At 44.4% G+C, this 22,552-nt stretch overlaps 1 protein-coding gene across 4 annotated transcripts in view; it reads right to left on the bottom strand.

Moving 5' to 3' along the window:
- Positions 1 to 22,552, bottom strand: part of CCAR1 (cell division cycle and apoptosis regulator 1) — a 309,834-nt gene that overhangs the window by 159,976 nt on the left and 127,306 nt on the right. The gene's annotated exons all lie outside the window — the stretch shown is intronic.

Here is a 22,552-nt window from a genome sequence, read left to right as displayed (position 1 = left end):
TTAGTTGTCAGTGTTAATAATAACAACAACTCTGTACTATGCTGAGCATGAAATCCAAACTAAGAGTGATGCAAACAATAAATTTTATCAATAAATGCAGATAGTTGTTTGTATACAAAGGGTTCTAATAATTTAGGGCTCCTTTTACCAAGCTTTGGTAGGAAAGAGAAACACTGTGAAGACATCGGGGCGGAGCCTGGCAAAGATGGCAGCTCGAAGTTGCACTGGGATGCCGGCGTTGTCTTTCTGAACATTTCCTATTTTGCCAATGGTGAAAAGAAAATCTAAAGTCCGGAGGAACTTATACTTCAGACCGGCCGATGGATTCCTTTGTGCAGCATGGCTCATGAACGTAGCAACCAGAGGACAAAGCCTCGGTAGGAGGGAACGCGCAAGCTGAGGTGCAGGAGCTCTCCCTCGAGGGTGCCAGTTTGTCCCTGGAGGAACGGAGTCCTCCAGCTCGTCCTGTGGCGTCGGGAGCAGCAGGAGTAGGGGAGGAGCAGCCGACACCTAATATGGTTTGGGACGTCCTCTTGCCTGTCCAGCAGGGCTGGGAATCCGGCTCTTAAAGGAGGCAGAAGGAGTGTGCTATGCCAGCAATACAGCAAGATGGAATAAAGGAGCAGACAAAAGCAGTTTCAAATATTTCTTCTGCAAACACAAGTACTATTTCTTTACCAGAGGATGCCAGAACTGAGTTTTTGCCAATAAAGAAACCTGAAATCTTCAATATGGAGTCAATTTGGGAGGCTATTTCCAGTCTTCAAATCTCTCTGGGAAGCCAGATACAGCAACTTTCCCAACGTTGCACTGTAGTACTTTCAGAAAGTTTGGATTTGAAGAATAAAGTTTCAGCTTTGGAAAACAAATCAGATGATTATGACACCAGAATAAAATCCTTAGAAATGCAAGCACTAACTTGGGTTAAAGATAGTGCAAGTCTTCACTTTAAACAAGAAATCGTGGAAAACTCCATTAGGAGAAGCATTTTGCAGATTATTAACTTTCCAAAATTGTTTTCCACGCCTGTAATAGTTATGTTTAAGTGTTATCTAAACAAAGTTCTGAAAGTACCCGAGTCCTCTTACCCACCTCTCTCTAAAATATATTACCATATTTTTCGCTCCATATGTACCTGACCATAAGACGCACCCTAAATTTAGAGGAGGAAAACAAGAAAAAAAACATTCTGAACCAAATTCTCCCTACCAGGCTCTGCACCCAACCCTACACTCCTTGCCAGGCTCTGTACCCTGTCCCACTGCACTGTCCTGTCACCTGCCCCCCAGTATCTTTATTAACCCCCCTTACTTTTATATGGTACAACAGTTTTTATTGGTTTCCAAAATAAATTACAAATAGGGCACAGCCCTAAACAGAAACAAGTCTCATACAAAACTGGAACAATAATCAAGAATACCACAGCATGAATCCCCACCCCCTCCTAGAGCAGGGAGCAACCTCCAGTACGCAGAACAAAGAAACAAAAATTTAAAACAACCTTTTTTAACCCCGTCCCTTTTTAAAACACTCCCGTCCCGTCCCTCTTCAAATCTCCTCCATTACCTGGTGGTCCAGCGGTGCATCGGCCAGCAGGCGCGAGCCCTCCGCCCGCCTGCCTGGGCCGCACTGCCTCTTCCCATCCTGTACCTCCTTAAATGTCTTCCATTGCCTGGTGGACCAGCGCCGCCTTCTGAATGGTGCCTTCAGTGTCGGCTGTCAGGTGCAAGCTTTCCGCCCGCCTGCCTGGGTCAGCGTCACTCTCCGAATAGTGCCCTCAATTCTTGCGAGACACCATTCAGAAGGGGGGCGCTGACATACCGCTGGACCACCAGGCAATGGGAGACATTTAAGGAGGTGTGGGACAGGACGGGAAGAGGCGGCACAGGCCCAGGCAGATGGGTGAAGAGCTCGAGCCTGCCAGCCAATGCACCGCAGGACCACCAGGTAATGGGGGAGTTATCTTAACTCTCCCTTTGTCCTTCCCCCTCCCTTTATAAATTCCCCCTCAAATTGCTACTCATCTTGCACTTTCTCCTCAAAGACTCAACTATGAAACCAGTCCCCTAAATTGTGATTTCCCTGTATATGTCCAGTTTTCTTCTGATTTCTACTCATCTTGTAATTTCTCCTATGTTCGCTACCCATCTTGTAATTTTCCTCTAAACTCTATTATGTAACCAGCCCCCTAGAGTGTAATTTTTCCTGGAAATGTTCAGTTATCTTCTGATGTAATCCGCCTAGAACTGCAAGGTACAAGCGGAATAGAAGTCACTAATATAATGTAATGTAATTTGAAGAAGGACGGGATTCGGGGTGTTTTAAAAAGGGACGAGGGTTAAAAAAGGTACTGGGGGTCTTTCTAAAAGGCCCAACCGGGGGGTGTTAAAAAAAAAAATATATCTTCGCTGCATAAGACGCACCGACATTTCCACCCACTTTTGGATAGGAAAAAATGTGTCTTATGGAGTGAAAAATACGGTATTTACCTAGGAGTTGGTGGTCTGGTCGAGGTTGTTGTAGATTGAGGCTTCGAAGAAGATGGTCTGTCGTGAGAAGAACTATGCCTGGAAGGATGCCTCGATGAAGGCTTCGAATGTCGGTGAGAACTGTGTCTGGAACCAGATCTCGAGGATCGAGGAGATTTCACCTCGGAGACGTGGACAGCCGATGCCGATGTATGAATAGGACTAGAGGCTGTAGATCAAAGCTCCAGAGGCTTGGAGGAGGAACCTCGATGCACTCTCAAAGACTCTGCTCCTTGTATAGAGTGTGAGGATTCTCGTTGAGGCACTCGCAAAGAATCTGCTCCTTGCTTTACGTGCTTGGATGCCAGACCAGACACTCGCAGAGACTCTGCTCCATGCAAAGAGTGTGTAAGTTCAGACTGGGGCAAAGGAAGCGGCTCGACCTCGCGGGAATCTGCTGAATGCCCAGGCTGGCTAAGAGGAAGCAGTTTGGGTCCAATGTTAGTAAGGAACTGAATAAACTGCTTCTCTAACATGGTCTGGAAAGAAGCCGGCAAGGGTGGGTCCGCGTCTGAAACCGGACCACCTGCTTTGGCTGGCGGTTCCTTCGAGGTAGTGTGAGTGTGCTTCAACCTGGGAGTTTTAGACACTTTAATCACCACCGGTGGAACAGACTCCTGACCTGAGATATAGCAGATGACGTCGAAGCAAGAGCCACTGCAAACGACGAAGGTCTGATGAGGCTCGAGGTGGAAGCAGTAGGCGCAGAAGGAGCCTCAGCGGGAGTCGAGGCCAAAGACGCCTTCGAAGTCGAGGGATCAGTAGAAGACTCCATCTCGAAGAGCTTGTTCACCAAAATGCAACGACGCTTAAAAGCATGAGGCTGAAGTGTTTGGCAAGGCAGGCACGACCTAGGATGATGTTTCAGCCCAAGGCACTTGAGGCAGCGTCCGTGAGGGTCCGTAAGACAGATCGCACGCTGACACTTGCTACACCTCTTGAAGCCCATGGCAGGTCAGGACATAGAAGGAAAAATAGCCGCCGCAAGATCGAAGGCCTCGGGCTGCGGCCGAGCGGCCTGTCCCGGAAAACGAACAGAAGAAGAAAAATTTTTTTTTAAACTAAAATAAAAGAAATAAACTAAAAACAGCGATTCGTGAGGAAAAAAACACAAACCGCGGTTGAGAAAAGGCACAAAGGAACGAAGTTAAATGAAGAGAGTCAAAGACGGACTTCTCGGCTCGGCGGAAAACTGAGAACTGAGGAGACATGCCTTGCGCTGGGCGGGAAGGCACTCGCACATGCGCGGTGCAGGCGACTCGAAACTTCGAGTTTCTTCAAACAAGTCTGCTTGCAAGGTGTCCGCATCCGGGCTCCGTCGATGACATCACCCATATGTGAGAATACCTGCCTGCTTGTCCTGGGATAGTTACTTATTCTACTTCTTCTAAACCCGTTCAGAGAGAAACTGTTCAAGGGCAGTCGAGCCTCCCTCTGGTTTTCCTTGTTATTTAATTTGAATTTCAGCTCCGTCTCAATTAGATTGTGGACTAACTATATTATGTAATACAGGGGTGCCCACACTTTTTGGGCTTGCGAGCTACTTTTTAAATGACCAAGTCAACATGATCTACCAACAATAAAATAAAAAAAAAAACACAAAGCACACTGTATGCATAGAAAATGTTAATCATCATTCCTATTCCAGGGTTTTTCAAAGAGGTTAAAGCAGATGACTCTAAGCACTATTACCTCAGTAACAACCATACAAAATAGACAAATATACCCCTTCCCTTTTTACTAAACCATGATAGCAGTTTTTAGCGCAGGGAGCTGCGCTGAATGCCCAGAGCTGCTCTCGACACTCATAGGCTCCCTGCGCTAAAAACCTCTATAGCGGTTTAGTAAAAGGGGACCTTAGTGTAAAATATAGACAGCAGATATAAATTCAGACACATTTTGATCACTAAATTTAAAATAAAATCATTTTCCCTACCTTGTCTGGTGATTTCATGAGTCTCTGGTTGCACTTTCTTCTTCTGACTGTGCATACAATCTTTCTTCCCTTCTTTTAGCCTGTATGCTTCTTCTCCTCCAGACCTCATTCCTTCCCCCCAACTTTTCCTTCCTCTTCCCTGCCCTTTCTTTCTCTCTGCCTCCCTTTCATTTTTTTCTGTTTCTCTTCTTTCCTTCTGTCTCCCTGCCTGCCCTTTTTCTTTCTTTCTCCCTGCCCTCCCCCAAGCCACTGCCACTGCCATTACCATCGGGGACCAGGACCCAAACGCCACCAATAACAGGCCCCAAGCTCTCCCTGCTTCGGCCAACCAGCATTCCTCTCCCCGACGTCAATTCTGCCGTCGGGAAGAGGAAGGCTGATCAGCCCAAGATCGTGATCAACCTATTGGGGGAAATGCTGCCGGGTCCTGCCTTCGCGGAAACAGAAAGTAGGCAGGACCCGGCAGGAAGAAGAACAAATGCTTGTCTCCCGCATTAGCCCATAGCGAACGCTTGCTTCAGGGCTCTCAACATGTGCGTGCAGGCTTCCCTTCTCCCCCCCCCCCTCCCCGGACATAACTTCCGGTTTCGAAGAGAAGAGAAGCCTGCACGCACACGTTAGAGCCCGGAGCATAAGTTCGCTAGGGGCTGAAATTTCCAAGCCGGTTTTTTTTTTTTGGGGGGGGGGGGGTTTTAATGTTCAGCAGCAGCAGATGACAGCTGGGCGGACCGCCCAGCTAAAAGGCCCTAGGGAGAACACTGGAGAGGAAGGCTGATCGGCCCGTAGATCAAGACGGCAACACGAGTGCGATCGACTCGAGTTGCCTTCCTGAGCTACTGGTCGATCGCGATCGACGCGTTGGGCACCCCTGATGTAATATAAACTTTACCTTTGTATTATGATTTAGAATGCCATTTATGGAGATATTTTGTTTACATGGTATTTTTTCTTGTGTTTTGACTGAGATTGTCAAAAATTATAAAATCAATAAATAAAGAATTTAACAAAGCTGCGGTAGAGGTTTCTACCAAGGGCCACCAAGGCAAATACTCCGTTAACAAGAATTCTATGAGCGTCGGATCATTTACCTCACCAGCCCGCAGCTTTGTAGAAGTCAGTGTTAGTCAATAAAGGAATACCTGCAATAGGTCTGAAATTAGACAGGAGAGAGAAATCAGCTCTCTGAGATTTAGGTATAGGAGTGAGGGCAATTTGACCCATTTGAATTGGCAACTGACCTAATTGCAGTAGACAGTTGAAAAAGAGAGTTAACCAAGATATAATGACTCGGGAACTCTGGCAAATAAGGAGGACATTTATTTAAAACACTACGGCAAGAAGACAATCTTTTAAATACCAAGGACACATCATTTGGAGAGATAATAAACTATAAAACTAATAAACTACAAAACCTTCAGAAGAGAAATAAAAACCATGCTCTTCAGGAAATGCATCAAGACAGACCCATGATAAAACCGATTACCTCCTTCTATCCCCAGCACCTAATAAATGCCAACCAAATAACCATCTTGTAATCTTACTGGATATGACCAGAATGCCTCTTTTTATAATCCACCTAGAACCGTAAGGTACTGGTGGAATAAAAGGCACTAATGTAATGTAATAACATCAAATGTGTTCCAGAATTGATCAGCCATACAAAAATCTGCACTGTAAGATTCAGATAAATCTTCCTAAGTAGTGGTTGTTCGTGGGGGTTCATAGACATAATCGCGGAAGACAAAGGCGCGCGCCGACAACTGAGCGCAAGATGGAGGCGCGCGCCAAAGAAAATTACTGTTTTTAGGGGCTCCGACGGGGGGTTTTGTTGGGGAGCCCCCCCACTTTACTTAATACAGATCGCGGCGGCGTTGTGGGGGGTTGTAACCAGTGTTCCCGCTAAGCTGCGCTGGCGTGCGCTGGCGCACAAAATATTACATCGCAGCGCACAAGTTTCTCGTCACAGCGCACACGTGCTTGCAGGCAGGCGAGCTGGCAGTCCATGTAACGCGTCGCAAAGGTAAGGGGAGGCTGGGGGAGGAATCGGACGTCGGGGTGGGGGTGTTTTAATGTATTTATACTTATTTAATTTAGCGTGTAGGCCTAAAATTCCTTTGAATACCTCATAACTTGCTGGCGCCCGATATTTTTAGCTCACAGTGAAAAAAGTTTGCTCACAACACCCGCCCGCTTAGAGGGAATACTGGTTGTAACCCCCCACATTTTACTGGAAACTTAACTTTTTCCCTAAAAACAGGGAAAAAGTGAAGTTTTCAGTATAATGTGGGGGGTTACAACCCCCCAAACCCCCCACAACACCCCCACAACGCGGCACGATCTGTATTAAGTAAAGTGGGGGGGTTCCCCCCGTGCCCCCCCGTCGGAGCCCCTAAAAACAGTAATTTTCTTCGGCGCGCGCCTCCACGCTGCGCTCAATTGTCTGCGCACCTTTGTCCCGGCGCGCTTTTGACCTGACACCGTTCGTGGGAGGTTTAAGCATAGCCAAGTCCCCCATGACCTTATTTAAGAGACAAGACAGCTTCTCATGACAAAAGAGCCAGAAACCTATAGGACTGCTTTTCTACAGCTTCCTGACAGGGAGGATCCTTGAAACCCAAGTCTGTTGGGGGCCTGAGAGGACCACTAAGTACTCTTCCACTCCCTATGAAGAACCTGGACACTCTGGAATTACCAGATCCGTTCTACAGCACTGAGACCCCAAAACGGTGCATCAAGCCCAATATCCCATTTCTAAAAGTGGCCAACCTAGGTCCCAAGTACCTAGCTAGATCCCAAGTAGTAAAACAAATTTTATGTTGCTTATCTAGGAATAAGCAGTGGATTTCCTCAAGCCATCTCAATAATGGCCTATTGACTTCTTTTTTAGGAAAGTATCCAAACCTTTTTTAAATCCAGCTAAGCTAACTAATTTTACCACATTCTCAGGCAAAGAATTCCAGAGTTTAATTAGACATTGTGTGAATAATTTTTTTTCTCCAGTTTGTTTTAAATTTACTACTTAGCAGCTTCATTGCACACACCCTAATACTAGTTGGATGATCAAGGAGTAAAAGGGGCGCTCAGGAAAGATAAGGCCATAGCGGAAAGATTGATAGATTGATTGAATTCTTTGCTTCAGTCTTTATGGAAGAAGATGTAAGAGATCTACCTGAACCAGAAATGGTTTTCAAGGATGATGATGTGGAGGAACTGAAAGAAATCTCTGTGAATCTGGAAGATGTACTAAGCCAAATCAACTTCGACCTTAGCAATTTCTCCGGTCTTCCCGCAGGAGAGTCCAAAAATAAATCTGGAGGGAGAAGAATGAAGTCTATCTTGTGTCCCTCTCGTATGATGTCCAGGACTCATTGGTCTGAGGAGATTTGTTCTCACTCCTAGAGGATCTCCAACAACTAGCCTCCATGTGGAGCTGAGGCTCTAGCATCATTGGGATTTCTTAGAGGTGGGGCTGATGCGAGAACCCAAAGCTTGCTGGCATCTGGGGTTGCTATAGCGTTATCTGTATCCCTGGGAATATATGACCAGACGAGCCGCATAGTTTTGGCGAAACCTGTGGGAGGAAAGAAAATTGTTCCGATCTCCTCCTGGAGTACACCGAGGTTTGTTATGCAGGAAGGACTTAGGATGAAGGTCCGCCACACTGGCCATAAGGTCATCTAACCCTTTGCCAAAAAGCATTTGACCATTAAAGGGGAGTCTGCTGAGTCGCCTTGGAGGCTGAATAACCAGCTGCACAAATAGCTGCTAAAAATCCGATGGCTTAGGACAATGTTTCTCAACATGCAGTACGCGTACCCTTAGGGCAGTGGTCTCAAACTCAAACCATTTGTAGGGCCACATTTTGGATTTGTAGGTACTTGGAGGGCCGCAGAAAAAAATAGTTAATGTCTTATTAAAGAAATGACAATTTTGCATGAGATAAAACTCTTTATAGTCTACTAGTGTTTAAGCCCGTTACATTAACGGGTGCTAGAATAGATGTGTAGACTTTTAGCACAATGGGTCGCTGAGATGTTTCTTTCTTTCTTACTTTATGTTTTTGTTCTCTCTCCCTGCCCCCCTTTCTTTCTTTCTGTCTCTGTCCCCCCGTGTGACTCTGTCTGTCTCTTCCCTGCCCCCCCCCCCGTCTTACTGTCTCTCTCCCAGGCTGTCTGTCAGTCTTTCTTTCTTTCTGTATCTTCTCCCTTCCTTTTACCTCCCATGTCCCCTGTCCAGCAGTAGCTTTTCTCCCAATCACACCCCTCCCCCAAAGAAAACCAAGATAGTTTATTGTTCTCAACCAATGAAAACCCTCCCCCCAAATCAAAGCAAGATCGTTTCCCGTCCCCAACAAATCACACCCCTCTCCCCAAATGGAAGCAAGATTGTTCCCTTCTCCCCTTCCCAACACCACCCCCCTTTACCTAAAGTAATGTAAGATCATTCACTGATTCCCCAGCACACACACCACCAAAATTAAATCCAAATATTTCCCTTCCCCAAACAGGCTTATTTGAGAAGGGGCTCGGCGCAAGCCATCCTGTTGAGACTTGGAAACCGCCTCGTGCAAAACGCAACCGCCGCGGGCCTAGGGTGTAGGCGTCAGTGACAGCAGGTTACCTGACCACCGAGGTCAGGCCCCCCAGTGAGGCAGCAGGTATTGCGGCGCTGGGGCAGTGCAGAAGAGGAGGAAGATGGGTGTGTGGCTCTCTTCTCTTCCTTTCCTCCTCCTCCCTCTCCTGCTCCCACAGTGTCCAGAACCCTTTTGCAAACTTTTCGCGAGAGGAAGCACGATAGCGGGGCCGGGGCGGGTGTCAAGGATGTGCGGCGGAGCTTCTTTTTGGCGTCGGTGAGGCTGGAGAGGTTGAAGAGGGATTTCTGCCTGCCCAGGTTCGAGCTGCCGTAGGCCGCCGCCTGGAACACCTTCAGCTCGCCAATTCCGCACAGGGGCAGCGGCCAACCTTCTGCCAGGGCCTTCGGGAGTCCTCAGCGACTTGGAACTGCAAACAAAGAAGGGATGGCGTCTCTGCTGCCGAACTTCTTGCCTCCTACCCCCTTCCCTCCGGCTCCGATGCATTGGAGGGCCGCGAGTGTGGGGCAGTTGTAGGCGTGCATGCGCACTCCTTCCTCCACGGACATACAGATCAGGGAACACGCAGGTAGGAGTGCGCAGGCACGCTTAGCATTTTATTATATTAGATAAATCTTTCCTTTATCAATATTAATCTTTCCTTTATCATTATAAAAAGCTTATCTTTCCGGTTTCCTGATGTAGCTTAGCAAAACAAAAACTGTGTTTGAGCCGTGAACTGACCTTTTCAGATAAGTGGTCTACTGTTAAATAGCTTTTGTAGAGCCATAACATTTGCCACTTCAGCAGAAGCAAGATTTCTTTTTCCACGCAATGTGTTATGATTAAAATCCAAGCACCTTTCCAGCGACGTACCGCTGCTGTGGCGCCTTGCTGAAGAGCTTATGAGCACATTTAAATATTTAAAAGCCTTTAAATGTTATATAATGACATTAATTTGAAAGACTTGCCCAATATTGATGAGAGGGGGGTCTTTTCTTGTTTTGTTCCATTTTGAAAGTATTGCCCCCTCGAGTGGATTGTAATTCAAAATCCCTGGTCTGTTTGCATCCATCTTTCGCATTAACTTAACACTCAATTTTTTTGCTTTCTTCTCAAAATCTACATTCCCATGTCTTACCTTTCTTTCCTGTTTCTTTCTCCTTCCCTCCCTATTTCCATGGTCTGACATCTCTCTTCTTCCCTCCTCTCCCCCCAGTGTAACAATTCTCTTTCCCTTCCTCCTTTCTGCCCCCTGCAGTCCATCTTCCTTCCGTTCCTCCTTTCCGTTCCACCTCCCAGTCCAACATTTCCTTTCCGTTCCTCCTTTCCGTTCCCCCTCCCAGTCCAACATTTCTCCCTCCTTTCCACCAGTCTAACATTTTTTTCTCTTCCTCCTGCATGCTTCTCCTCTGATCCTCCTTCCCTCAACCAAACATCTTTTCTCTCCCTCCACGAGTCCAACTTTTCACTCTCTGCCCTCTCCCCCTTCCCCAGTGTAACATTTCTCCTTCCCTCCTTTCTATCCTCCCCATCCATCTTGCCCTTTCTATGAGTCCAACACTTTCTGCCTCCTGCACGCTTTCTTTCTCTGTCCTTGCCTCGTCCCTCAGTGGCATCTCTCCTTCGCATCCCGGAACCCAATATGCTCTCTCCCCATGCATCATCTCACCCTCCCATCCAATGTGTAGCACTTTTCCTTTCTCTCCCTTTCTGCCAGTCCAGCAGCACCTCTTCTCCCTTCCTTTTACCTCCCCCTTGTCCAGCAGTACCCCTTCTCTCTTCCTTCCTCCCCTTGTCCAGCAGTACCTGGTCTTGTACACGATCTTGCACACTGGGCAGGAAAAAAGGCTCTGGTGTCGGTTGACTTGCAACTTCCTGCAGCCATCACGTATGCTGGGACTCCTGCCTTTGCGTATCTGCCGGATACGTGAAGGCAGGAGTCCTGGCAAACAATATGGCAGCAGACAGTTGCAAGTTAGCTGACGCCGACACCAGAGCTTCTCTTCCTGCCCAGTGTGCGAGATCGCGCTTGTGTCAGCTGACTTGCAACTGCCTACTGCTGTCGTGTATGCCTGGATTCCTGTCTTCGTGTATCCGGCAGATACGCGAAGGCAATCGTCCCGGCATACGCGACGGTAGCAGGCAGTTGCAAGTCACCTAACCCCGGCTTCTCTCTGCCTGCCCAGAGTGCGGGATCAGGTACTAGACTGCGGGCCGCAAAATAGCACCCAGGGGGCCACAAGTTTGAGACCACTGCCTTAGAGGTACACGACCTGCTTATTGGGGGTACGCAGCACTGGCTGCCGCTACTGCCGAGGATATTGCCTGCCCGCTTGCCCCCCTCTACTGTAGCTGCCACTGGGGATCCCTCCTTCTTGCCTGCCCCTCTCCGCTGAAGCCGCTGGCAGGGATCCTTCCTTCCTGACCGCCCCCTCCACCGAAGCCGACCCAGAAGGCTTCCCTCCAATGTCAGAGCTGATGTTGGAGGAAAGCCTTCCGGGGTCAGCAGGAGATTCCACTTACCTCCCTTCCTGCCTTCAGCGGCACTTGTTGGAAGGACATGTCAATGGCTCTTTCACGCTGAACGTAGTTGACCCAGAAACCTTCTCTCAGACGAAAGAGCCGACGTAAGAGGGAAGGGAGGTACATGAATGGAACAGTCTCCTAATAGAGTTGGTGGAGACAAAGACTGTGACAGGCACATGGGATCTCTTAGGAAAAGGAGAAGATAGTGTATGCTGGAGATGAACAGAATAGATGGGCCATTTGGCCTTTATCTGCCATCATGTTTCTATGTTGCAGCAGGATATTTATCTCAGCGTAAGGTCCAATTCTTAGAGCATATAATCAAGTTTCAAGTTTATTCATTGCTTGATATTCCGGCCATCACAGGTATGTAACATTGTAACCAGCCATCAAAGGTATATAACATTGTAATCAGCCTTAATTATAATTATCTCCCAACCTTCCAGCTCATCTGACGTTTTCCTAATTTTTCTACTTATCTTACCCCCTCTTCTCAAATTTTACTATGAATCAGCTCCTTAATTGTATTATGTAACCAGCTTCTAAATTGTAACTTTCTTCCTGGAAATATCCAGCTATCCTAATTGTATCTTTTTTCCTGGTAATGTCCAATCATCTTCCGATGTAATCCGCTTAGAACTGCAAGATACAGGCGGAATAGAAGTCAGTAATGTAATGTATGTGGTTGGTTTACAATAATAGGAATAATTTAAAAAAAAAGAAAAAAGAAAATATTTAGAATATTTTGGAATAAGTTCAGAACAACACAGTGTACAAAGCACAAAAATGAGTTCCAACAATCTTAGCAGAATTCACCATGCCAACCTGAAAACCCACTCACCCATCCCCTCCCCCAAAGACCCAAACTAAACAATCACAACCCACAATCCCCATTCCAGTGTGTGGAAAACAGAAAAATATTTTAAACATTCAATAAATGACTGCGGGCTCTGGGCGTCAGGATGTTCCAAAAGGGTTCCCAACAAGTACAATGGGCACGGCCCTGCTGCGTGTCCAGAGAAGATACTCGAAGTCGTTCCATGGATGCCAAGTCTATCAGCAGTGTGCGCCAATGACATAAGGTCGGAGAATCAGATGATAGCCAGCAATGAAGTATCACTTTCTTGCCCAACAAAATTACTCGTTCCAAAAAGCCCCTGAAACCCTTCGGAGAAGGTCTCGGAAGAACATCCACAGTAAACAGCAGAAGCGGGCTAAGCACAAAGTTGTAATTCCACATGACCACAATATGCTGCCGCCAAAAGGTTTGTATCCATGTACAAGTCCAGAACTGATGTCCAAGAGTAGCAGGAGAGTGATGACATTTAAGGCATTCAGCCAAAGCACTTAGAGTAGCTTGAAACAAATATGCCAGAGACCTGTAGAGACGAAACAGAAATTTGTAAGTCAGTTCAATCAAATTCACTCTAGGGGTCAATTTAGCCACCCGGCAAATTCCCTTCTGTATCATGCGGTCTGTAACCTCACAAGGCAAGTCCAAAGTCCATTGTGATGCATAGTGAGCATAGGGCATTTCACCAAAAGAGTCCTGAAGATAACGATAATGATACCTTAAAGGGATCTGCATCTGAGCTGACAGACATAGCGCCTCCGAAAGAATTTCCATTCGGCTATACGTTAGGCAGTCCTGTGGCAAGGAACGAACATAGTAAGAAAGCTGAGCGTAAGGGAGCCAATTAGAAGCAGTCCAACCATGTTCCCGAATGAGGTCCTCCAAAGTGTATAAGGAACCATTCGAATGGACAAAATGGAAGAGATATGGAATAGAAACATCCTTCCATATTGCCAGCTCCGTTGGAGGCATCCCCAGAACAAAGTCTCCATTTCCCTGCAATGGTAAATAAAGAGTCACACAAGATGGGATACGCATCCGTTGACACAGGATCCTCTAAACATGACGCAAAGGCAACAAAAATAAGTCTCTAGCAGAGGAGGTCCGAGGAAGCAAACGCTTCACATGAAGTAAGTAACTGAAATGAAATTGGCTACAGAGAGACAGTTCTGAACTTGTAGCTGAGAAATGACTCGTCCCCCGGAACCAGTCATTCAAATGTCTCATCTGACATGCCACAGATAACATCCTCAAGCTGCGCAGTCCTAAACCACCCTGGTCTCTAGGTCTTTGCAAAGCAGACAAGGACAATCTCGCTTTCCTGCCATTCCACAAATAGCGACGTAAACAGGAGCCCAATTCCTTATCATGCTTAGTGGAAAGTAGCAATGGTAACATCTGAAATACATAAAGCCACTGTGGTACCAAGACCATATTATACAATGCTATCTTACCCATAAGTAAAAGAGGGTAAATCTGCCAATTCTGCAATTTTTGTTTGGTGATGTCAATAGAGGAACAAGGTTCAAAGAATAAAGTTGGGAGAGTTCTGAAGAGACGTAAATACCCAAATATTTCAGCCGCCCCGGAGCCCAGACCAAAGGAAAAGGCCCCTGCCATGTGCGTTGCACATCTGGGGAAAGCCCCAATACCATGGATTTTTGAGCATTCAATACCAGGCCCGAATACATACTAAATTCATTAAGAAGTTCCAGGGCTAGAGGAAGAGATCTCAGTGGGTTCCCTAAGGTCAACAGAAGGTCATCCGCAAATACCAACACATGTAACTGCGAGGCACCCTTCGGCAGACCCTGCAATTCATCATCACGTTGTAAAGTGCGCAAAAAAGGGTCCAGATAGAGAAGAAACAAAAGGGGCGATAGAGGACTCCCTTGTCTAGTGCCACGCACGATTGGAAATGAAGGTGTGCGATGGCCATTGACCAGGACGCAGGCAGTAGGATGTTTGTATAAAAGCCGAACCATGTCCAAATACCAACCAGAAATGCCCATATATTGGAGCACCTGAAAAAGATAGTGCCAGTTGACCTGGTCAAAGGCCTTAACAGCATCCAAGCTCACCAAAACCCCCTTAAGGGCCGCATCCTGTGTGCGCTGTATTACAGTGAGCAGCCGGCGAACATTTAAAACAGAATGGCGATGTTTCACAAAAACAACCTGTTCAGGGACAATCAAAGTTGGTAATAAGTGCGCTAATCGGTTGGCCAAAATCTTATCTAGAATCTTAAGATCCACATTTAGCAGCGAAATAATATTTAGAATATTTAAAATTACTTAATAAGAACAGTGTTGAAGACCTTGTTAAGAAAAACCAATGCCATAAAGAAGTATCCTACTATTAAAATAAGGTTACTGATCTTTTTTGCAATAGCAGGATATTACAGAAAATTAATTCTGATCTTACTGATATTACTGGACTTAAGGCCATATTCTATTTATAGCACCCAAAATATCGGTACCAACTTGAATAGCATTTAGCACGATTCTATAAAAGGTACGTGTGCCATATAGAATCATGCTAAGTGCTTGGCATAACTTTTTGGCGCATTCATTTAGGCCAAAGAAAACCAGGTCTAAATACCTGTGTCTACATTGTACACACATTGGGTTTCTGCCAGGTTCTTATGACCTGGCTTGGCCACTATGGAAACAGGATACTGGGCTAGATGGACTATTGGCTGACCCAGTATGGTTATTCTTAAATTCTCAGTTAGGCTACTTTCTCATGCATGTTTCAGTCTCTTCCTCCTCAAATGCATTCTGTTTCAACCTGACCTGATCATCTGCTTATTCACTCTTCTATCCTTCTGTAAAGTGATCTATCATCTCTCTGGCAAGTTCCCCGCCTTCTTTGCAGGCATATATTTCTGGTTTTGTTTTTATTGTTGACTCATTTTCTTCCTCTTTTACTCTGATGGTCTCTCTCAGTCCAAATTCTCACAGATCTTTTTCTAACTTTCTCATTCAATATTCAACAATGATGTACTGCCCTCAGTGATTACTAAGGATAGATTTTAGTCCTAACTTGCAATTATTTTCTCTCTGGCTTCTCCACCTCATTCAACATCATCTGATAACTTTTATACTCAGCCTCCATCCCCCACAGCTCCATTTTTGTCATTTTTCCACCTTGTGCCAGATGCAAATAACCACCATCCAATTTGGTGTATCATATGCCCTCGCTGGCTATATTCAAGTTGCACCTAAAAACCCACATATTTGCAGTTACTTTTTAACTTTCAACATTGGTTTTTGTAGGTCTAACCATGTAATAAATTTACTGAAAACTCTCTTTTGTCTCTGTATCTTTAAGTTCCATGGAACATGGACTGTCTTTTAGGTATACCTGTTCAGCACAGTCTATATCTAGTACGGGACCACCGCAAGCACTGCATTGGTATACAAGAGATACCAGCATCAGTCTAGCAAGAGTATGGGTCATAGGTATGTATGATTGAATGTTTTCTATAAAAACATAGAAACGTGAGGGCAGATAAAAGCCAAATAGCCCATCTAGTCTTCCCATCTGCAGTAACCATTATCTCTCTCTCTCTGAAAGATTCCACATGCCTATCCCAGGCCCTCTTGAATTCAGACACAGTCTCTATCTCTACCACCTCTTCCAGGAGCAAGAACAAAGGACATCATTGACAATATTCGAAATATCCTGGAAGGAGCGGATATGGAAGAGACTACAGTAATGATCCACATCGGGACAAATGATGTCAGCAGGAGAGACTACAGAAGAAGTGCGCTGATAGAACAGTTCAAGATTCTGGGAAGGAAGTTGAAGATGAGAACTCAGAAGATAGCATTCTCATAGATCCTACCAGTACCGAGGGCAGATGTGAAAAGGCAGGAGGAACTCCAATCAATAAATGCATGGATGAGGAGATGGTATGAGGAAGAGGGGTTCCACTTCGTGAGGAACTGGACAACATTCTGGGGCAAGAGCAAGCTTTACAGGAGAGATGGACTGCACCTGAGCGTGGCGGGAACTAGACTACTAGCAAACAACATCAGGAGAGGAATAGAGCAGGCTTTAAACTAAGAAGAAGGGGAAAGCCGACAGTCGACCAATTTGGAAGAGAGTATCCTGCGAACATACTAAGGGGGAAAAAGGCTGGGAAGAAACAAAGGGCAAATTACAGGAGTTGACTAACCCAGAAGAGGAGGTTAGGAAGATTGTAGCACATGAGAAGAAACTAAAGATCGAAGCACAGGGAAAGGAAATAAAGACAAGAAAATACCAGGATCTAAACTGCATATATACCAATGCAAGGAGACCTGAGGAACTAGAAGTCATGGTCAAAGCAGAGGACATGGACATCATTGGGGTCTCTGAAACATGGTGGAGTGAAGATAACAAATGGGATACAGTACTGCCGGGGTACAAGCTCTATCGCCAGGACAGGTCAGGACAGAAAGGAGGTGGAATTGCCCTTTACATAACAGAAAGCATACACTCGACCAGAGTGGACACAGCAGAGACGACCAACAAACTGGAATCGCTATGGGTTAAAATACCTGGAAGGAAAGGGCCTGAGATAAAGATAGGCCTATACTATCATTCACCTGGACAAACCGAAGATGTCGATGAAGAAATGAAAGCCGAGATGAGAGAACGCAAAAGCAGTAACATGGTTATTATGGGAGACTTCAACTATCCCGGGATACACTGGAGTCTTGGAAGCTCAAAATGTGCTAGGGAAACAGGATTCCTGGAGGCTAAGTAGGATTGCTTCATGGAGCAGCTTGTCAGAGAACCAACAAGAGGGAATGCCACTCTGGATCTAATCTTAAGTGGGTTAGAAGGACCTGCAAAGGAAGTGAAAGTAGTGAGTCCGTTGGGAAACAGCGATCATAATATGATCAAGTTCAAGGTTGAAGTAGGAATACCGCAGGGAAAGAGAACCATAGCGACAACTTTCAACTTCAAGAAAGGAAAGTATGAAGCGATGAGGAGAATGGTAAGGAAGAGACTTAGGAACACTTCCAAGAAATGGACGGTAGAACAAGCCTGGTCTTTCTTCAACGGCACAGTGAGTGGGGCGCAAAACCTGTATATCCCCAGATTCAGAAAGGGGTACAGAAAGAGTCGGGCAAAAGACCAGGCCTGGATAACTAAAGAAGTGAAGGAAGCGATAGGCGATAAGAAGACTTCATTCCGGAAATGGAAAAAGGACAAAACTGAGGAGGACTGGAAAGACCACAGGAAGTATTAAAAAGAATGTCATCTTGTGGTTAGAAAAGCCAAAAGAGAGTATGAAGAGAGACTAGCCAGGGAAGCACGAAATTTCAAACCGTTCTTCAAATACGTTAAAGGGAAGCAGCCGACTAGGGAGTAAGTAGGACTGCTGGACAACGGAGATAGGAAGGGAGTGGTGAAGGAGAAGAACAAAGTGGCAAAAAGACTTAACATGTTCTTTTCGTCTGTATTTACAAAAGAGGACACATCCAACATTTTGCCTAGTCTTACACAATTTTCTCTTTCCATTCATATAATGTTTACACCGGGCTTCACGGTTAGGTTTCTTTAGGATACTGTATTGATATTGTCAGTGCACTGATTGCACTTCCCTTATGCTTCCTCTACCCATGGAGCATAGTTGTCACTTGTCCTTCTCAGGACATGACAGCTTACATGTACGTCTGTATTCCAATTTCCTGATTATCAATTATGTACATTGTACCACTTCACACTATTCTCATGTTAATATGTGCATTAGCATTGTCGTCTCCTTGGTTAATCATCTCTGTATATCGGAATGGTAAAAATTTTGTCTTTAAATGTCAAAGGGTTTAATAATCCCATCAAACGAAAAAAAATATTAGACTATGTTACTAAAAAATCCCCAGATATTGTATGTTTTCAAGAAACTCACTTATCTATGCTTGAATCAGCTAAACTGAAGACCAATTGGTCACTACCTATCATTGCATCACCTGCTGCCCATAAAAAGAATGGCACAGCTTTGTTGGTTAGAAAATGTGATCACATTACAGTAAAATCATATTCTACAGATACTGAAGGGCGATGGATTCTCGCTAAACTCCTCATTCATCAGAAAGAGATATCCTTGTTGAACATATATGCTCCCAATCAAGATAAACCTGAGTTTTTTGATAGTCTTTTAGCATCGCTGCTGGAAGATAAATCACAACATCACATATTAACTGGTGATTTCAATCTAATTCTGGATCCGGCGATCGACAGAAAATCAGCTGCTAATCACAAACCTACTAGATCCTGGCATAGCCTTCATAATTTAATCACTCAATTGAAACTAGTTGACCCATGGCGGCTTTTGAACGGTGAAGACAGGCAATATACTTTTTACTCTGCTCCTCACAACTCGTACTCAAGATTGGATTATTTTCTGCTCAGTAACAATCTTTTAAATTCCGTTTCACTTGCTTCCATTCACGAGATATCTGTGTCGGACCACGCAGCTATTGAATTAGTTTTTGATGGCGACTCCCTCTCAAAAAAAGGGAAGACATGGCGGTTTAATAATGCCTTATTACTTGATGTTGATTTTATGAATTATATTAGAGCGGCGATCTCTGATTACTTTCAATTTAACGCTACAATTGATGTCACCTGGCCAACCCTATGGGATGCTCTTAAAGCCACACTCAGAGGCTCCATTATATCTTATCAGGCTCGTCAATCTAAATTGCTCACTAAACAACTTTTAGTTCATGTAAACACCATTAAAGAACTGGAACGGAATCATCAAACCAATCCGTCTGATATGCAAACCTTGCAGCTGTTACATAATGAGAGACTTTGCTATAATTTACTTCTTAGTAAAAAAGCTGGGAATGCCCTATTCATGCAAAAGGCTAATTACCATTGCACTTCAAATAAAGCTGGTAGAGCCCTGGCTCAATATCTGAAAATTCAAGAAGAACGTTTAACTATATCTGCCATCAGTAGAGAGGATGGGTCTACCACAACGGATCCTCTTTTGATCTCACAAACATTTAGTCAGTTCTATGAAAGACTCTATACCTCAGAAGTTACCAATCCTGACTCCTCGAAGATATTAACTAACGCACCTCATCCCACTCTAACGTCTATGGACAACTCGGTCTTATCTATGAATATAACGGAGTCGGACATTGGCTTGGTTTTACATCATATGGCTAAAAGGAAAGCACCTGGTCCTGATGGCTTCACATCTGAATTTTATGCTGCTTTTCAACAAGAACTTTCGCCACATTTAGTTAACCTCTTTGATTACTTTATACGTACCGGCGATGTGAGAGGAACTTTTACGGAAGCAAGCATTATAGTGTTGCCCAAACCTGGCAAAGATCATTGTCATGTGGCCAATTACCGCCCGTTAGCTTTAATCAATGTTGATGCGAAAATCTACGCTAAAATTATTGCTTCTCGCCTGCAGATCTTGCTTCCTAAATTAATTGGTGCTGACCAAAATGGTTTCATGTTGAACAGACTCTCTAGTGACAACTCACGCATGTTTGCCAATGTCATACTTCATGCCAATACACAGAAATCCCCGCTACTTGCTCTAGCATTGGATGCCGAAAAGGCGTTTGATAGAGTGGAATGGGATTATCTCTTCATGGCTCTTCGATGGTATGGTTTTGATGAGTCCTCCATTCAATTGATCAAAGTTCTTTATTCTGCACCTACAACAAATGTACGTATCAATGGTTACTCTTCTGCTCATTTTAAACCTACTAGAGGCACGAGACAAGGGTGCCCTCTCTCACCCCTGCTTTTCAACCTGGCATTGGAACCATTCTTACATTCCATCAGAACTGATGATCGTATTGGAGGGGTACGCTGTGGTGACTCTGAAGTAAAATTTTCAGCATATGCCGATGATGTTCTCCTGTATTTATCTCCTGAGTCCATTCCTGCACTGCTCTCTCTTATTGATGACTTTTCCAAGATCTCTGGCTATAAACTTAACAACAGCAAAACTGAACTTATGCCCTTAAACCATCATGTTCATCAACATTTAATTACTCAATATGGTTTTCGGTGGTCTGACTCATCTCTGACATACCTGGGCATCCCGTTTGGCAAGTCTCTTGACTCCACCATTGAGAATTGCATCTCTCAGCTGCTGAATTCTATCAAATCTCAAACTCTCAAATGGAACCCACTGAATCTTTCATGGTGGGGTCGATTAGCATCGATCAAAATGGTGTTGACGCCTAAAATCTTATATATTCTGAGCATGCTCCCTACATTACTTCCTTTATCGGTTTATAAAAACATGGAATCGTTACTTACTAAGTTCTTGTGGAACAATAACACACCCAGAATTGCTCTTCATAAACTGAAACAAGGAAGAACTTGTGGGGGTGTGAATTTCCCGGATCTATTGGAATATCATTACACATTCTTGTCTCGTCACGGTGTTCGATGGTTACTTTCTGATGACTTCATAACTTCTACCAATCGCTGGCTTGAATTTGAGCGAGCAAGATATTCTCCATACTGCCTGCAACACCTTCCCTTCATGCTACCGCCTGCATCTCCTGTCACTCGTGATCATATTCTGTTATCCATGATTCAAGTGATTAAAAGGTTAGAATCTACACTCGATAACCACTGTTTAGACACTACTTCTGCTCCTATTTGGCGCAACAGCTCAATTCGGATTGATAACAACATTGTTGACTGGAAGATATGGCAAATTGCGGGAATACATCAAATAAACCAGTTATGGGATGGGGAACGGTGGTACTCTTTTGACCAGTTACATGCTACTTATAGTTTGGATTGCAATCAGCAATTTCATTGGTTGCAACTTAAGCACGCAATTGCGTCTCATCTTAACCACAAGCCGCTTCTCAACTCTGTTCCACCACTGCTTGAGCTTTGTGCATCCTTTCCCACTCTCAAAAAAGAAGCATCTCGATGGTATAGCTATGTAAGACAACAGAAAATCCAACATCCTTTGGAAACGGAAAGCAAATGGTCATCAGAACTTCAGATGGCAATAGATGAAAATCAGTGGGATCATTTATGGTCTCGTACGCATGCCATTTGTAAGTCTGCATCCTTTCTCCAAACCTCTTTATTTCTCAATCACAGGGCTTACTGGACCCCTAGCCGTCTAGCTAGATTTAAAACTGGTGAAACTGATAAATGCTGGTCCTGTCACTCCTCCCAGGGTACTCTTAAACATATGTTATTTGAATGTCCGCTGTTGCATCAATTCTGGACCAGTGTCATATCTGAAATTAACAAGTTACTTCAATCATCCGTCCCTTTCTCATACAATACCATCTTCCTAGGAAGTGTCAACTCCTGTGATTTTTTCCACAAAGATGAGGACTGTCTTATTCATATGCTTCTCCTGATAGCGGTCAAGATCATCCTTTCTAATTGGAAAAACCTTGAAAGAGTGAGCTTTGACAACTGGTGGAACACCACTTGTTTGACAGTTAAATATGAGAAAATAGCGGCGGAAAGACTAGGCCTGATACATAAGTTTAATAAGCTTTGGGGTCCCCTATTACAATATGCTGATTCGCCATTTAATTCACCAACTTAGCTCATGTAACTCATGATATTATTACATTATTATACCCTCTGACTATTCTTGATGTTGATTACAGACGTTCATAATTCTTATATATCTCCATTTATTAATGTTCTTGGTACATTATTGTGGTATGTGTCTATCATAGGATTGTGTACAGACATTACATCATTGTTTACGTATATGATACTCTGATCTGTTCATTTCTCCCTTTTACTTTTTCCCCCTTCCTGGAAACACTAATCCTTTTATTATTGATCCCCTGTTTTGGGGCATTGGCTTATGGTTTTGTCCTGTATCAATATATGTACTACTGCAATGTCTTGTTGTTATACATTTGTACTATTTTATGTTCTTTTGTAAAACCTTAATAAAAACTTACTGAACTTAAAAAAAAAAAAAATAGGAAAGAGAAAAGAGTAAGGTCAAGCACACACATAATTAAAGTAAATAACATAATCCATATTTACTTCCCAAAGCTTGTCTATTTAGTGTACATTATGCCAAGGAGTTCAGTCAGCTGAACCCCAAAACGCTAATTGAAAATAATGAGCCTTCAAATTTATTTTGAATTTTAATAAAG

This window comes from Geotrypetes seraphini, chromosome 4 (genome assembly GCF_902459505.1).
Source record: "Geotrypetes seraphini chromosome 4, aGeoSer1.1, whole genome shotgun sequence".
NCBI classification, from domain to species: domain Eukaryota; kingdom Metazoa; phylum Chordata; class Amphibia; order Gymnophiona; family Dermophiidae; genus Geotrypetes; species Geotrypetes seraphini.
This window is presented reverse-complemented; position numbering and strand designations above follow the sequence as displayed.